Below are 3222 nucleotides of genomic sequence, written 5' to 3'. Positions count from 1 at the left end.
CGTCCCGCCGCCGACCCCGCCGCCCCACCGGAGCCGCCCCGTCGCCCCGCCGAGGTTGACCACCGCCCCGCCGCCGGCGGTTTTCCTCGAGAAAACCGTTCGGTTTTCTATCCGGTTTTTCGTTCGGCTTTAAAGAAAAACCTAGATCTGTTTTTTTTCGGTTTAGTTTATTTAGCGAACACTCGTTTGTACGTTCGTTTTAACGAACGGTTTTTGTTTTTTTTCGCAGACAGCGAACGTTCGTTCGTTAGCTTGTTCGTCCGTTTTCTTTTTCTCGGATTTTCCGCGATTATTTCTGATCGCGATTTCCGATCTGTTTTTCGTTCTAGTATAACTTTTCGCTCGTTTATCGGAATCAGGCGATTCAAGCGCCTAGAGTTTCGTCTCGAAACCCACTTTCCGTTTAACCAACTCAAACAAGTTTTTGCTACTGTAAAATTTGACTTAGGTCCAGATTAGTAAACGAAGATTGTTTCTTTCGCCGTTTGACTTTCATTGCTTCGTTTGATTTGATTCTTTTTGCAAACCGGAGTTCTTAAGTTGAACTTTCTGGTTAGATCTTTTATTTGAGTTTTACCTATGCATTAGATGAGTGCTTATTGTATGCTTGTTTGTTTGTGATAGAGTACCCAGAGTGCGCAGCGTGCTACTTCGAATCTCTAGGATTCACAGATCATCAGCAAGGCAAGTAACACTTTGATCATACCTCTTTTCATACTCAGTTTTATTGCATTAGATCAAACCTCAAACAATTGCATGATTAGGATCTAATTATATTGCGGGTATCGGGAAGTAGATGAGGTAGTACCTATTACCTGTTTTATTATCAACCTTTGGGAGTTACTTCTACGTTTGCTTATTGCTATGCTATGCTAGTAGACGTGGATTGGGTGAGTGTATCCATGACAGATGTGAGATTGTTAATTAATGGTTTACTTAAGGTGGCAACTTAAACACACATCTGGGTGGAGTGAGGCACCTGGGTATTCCAGTGATTACCTTTTTTTTATGGACCGCCATCCAGGCTCAAAGGGATCATGAGATTATTCATGCTAGAAACTTCCGTGTGCAGCCACATGCTATTATGGGCTCTAGCATAGTTGATTAAGTTGTGTGAACTTTTACAGTGGTAGACTAGCAGATGTAGGGGAAAGTAGGTGTAACTGTCTACCCATCGTAAGGTGCTAACGCTTCTGAAAGACTGTGTCTCGGTCATCCATTTCTCAAACACCATGTAGTGCGAGAAATCCAACGGATCGAGTCTTGTGGGGAAAATTGCACAAACCTCTGCAGAGTGTACAATCTAATCATGGTTAGCCGTATCCCCGGTTATGGACATCTTGAGTATCTAGTTCTTAGATTATCATGTGAATCTCATCATCTTATACTTAACTAATTTTGTTGGGTTGTTAATGATTACTTTTAATTGGGATTGAGAGGGGGTTTATCTTCTCAATATTTTTCAACCAACTTTGTAGTTAAATAAAAATATATTTCTTTGCAGTAGGGAAAAATTGGCTTTTCGCAAAACTGTAACCATAGAGCTTTTCACCAGCCAAATATGCATGTAGTGATAGCATTATTCTGTTCATTACTCTCTATGTGTTACATTGCCAGCATATTCCATGTGCTAACCCGTTTTCGGGCTGCAACGTATCATGTTGCAGACTTTTCAGACGACGAGTAAGGAGCCTTAGGTCGTGGTCTTATACTCAGTGATGTCGTTGGAGTTGATGGACTCACTTTATCTTCCAAGCCTTCCGCTGTTATTGTAATTAGATGGCCTTAAGCCATATTTATTGTAATAAGTTCTCTCTTGAGACTATTTGATGTAATAAGTGTGTGATTGCTACTATGTTATAAATCCTTTAAGTACTGTGCGTGTCAGCATTACCGATCCAGGGATGACACTGATGCACAGAGACTAGACTGTTTGAGGTCTGGTCGCTACAGCCGTGGAGACCGAGCAAGTGTATCTTGTTGGTCGACGATGACACGCCGGGCGTGGAGTTCGCCAGGTACGACACCCTGTGGCGGCAGTTCCACAAGATATGCATCCTCGAGCTGCTCAGCACCCGGCGAGTGCATTCGTTCCGCCACGTCCGGGAGGAGGAGGTCAAGCGCCTCATCGCCGCCATCGCGGCGTCTTTGACGGGCAATGTCGTGGACGTCGTCGAGCGGATAACCGCGCTCACGACCGATGAGGTGTTCCGTATCATGATTGGTGACCGGTTCAATCGGCGCGACGAGTTCTTGGAGGTACCCACCAAGGTGCTAAAGACCGCTGCCGGGTTCAGCGTGAGCGACGTGTTCCCGCTGTGGGGGATCATGAGCCTCGTGAGCGGCACCACGCACTAGGCAGAGGCGAATACCCGCAAGATGTTCGAGCTGATGGATTGCGTCCTTAGGCAGCACCAGGAGCGTATGGCACCAAAAGCAGGCGACGCGGAAGAGGACATGGTGGACGTGCTCCTAAGGTTAGAGAAGGAAGATGACCTCGAGGCGCCCACCATGGGAGCCATCAAATCCATCATCCGAGTAAGTGTGCTGATGTATGTCCGAATGCACAATCAGCCTGACTTAGAGAATTCATGGTTCATTTCATAATGCACAGGAGCTTTTCAGTGCGGGGAACGACACATTGGCCAACACTGTGCAATGGGCCATGGCCGAGCTCATGAGAAATCCGAGAGCGATGCGCAAAGCACAAGACGGTGACAGAAGATGACCTGGCCAACTTGAGCTACTTAAAGCTTGTCATCAAGGAGACGCTAAGGCTGTACCCAGCGGTTCCACTCCTCTTGCCAAGGGAATGTTGTGAGACATGTAACGTCATGGGGTACGATGTGCGCGCCCAAGGGTGCTACCGTGTTTTTGAAAGTGTGGGCGATCAGCAGGTAGTACTTTAATCAATCACCTCCCATTATATATGAGTTTCATTACCTGATAAGTGCCACACGTATGGCAAGAAGCAATTCCACCCACTGAAGGATGTCCAGCCAAACTTCTTTCTAGCCACCCATTATGACATGTCAGACTTTTTTTCGCACATGCATGCAAACAGAAACAAAACAGATGATATCAGCGGAAATCTTTTGGGTTTTTAAAATTTAAAATGTTTTATCTCTTAACGTGAAAATACGATTGAAAATCAATTTTCACCATTAAATCCGTCGTGACGAGCATATCGATATGTTTCGAAGATATTCTTTGGCAGTCAAA

The 3222-nt window shown here is 45.3% G+C and overlaps 1 pseudogene; it reads left to right on the top strand.

The window, feature by feature from the left end:
- The window catches only part of LOC123076348 (zealexin A1 synthase-like), a 12594-nt pseudogene extending 9693 nt beyond the window's left edge, over positions 1-2901 (top strand).
- Positions 2902-3222: the final 321 nt, after the last annotated feature.

The sequence above is a fragment of the Triticum aestivum genome, chromosome 3D (assembly GCF_018294505.1).
Source record: "Triticum aestivum cultivar Chinese Spring chromosome 3D, IWGSC CS RefSeq v2.1, whole genome shotgun sequence".
Classification (NCBI taxonomy): Eukaryota; Viridiplantae; Streptophyta; class Magnoliopsida; order Poales; family Poaceae; genus Triticum; species Triticum aestivum.
The sequence above is the reverse complement of the archived record's forward strand: the minus strand, read 5'-3'. Positions and strand labels throughout refer to the sequence as shown.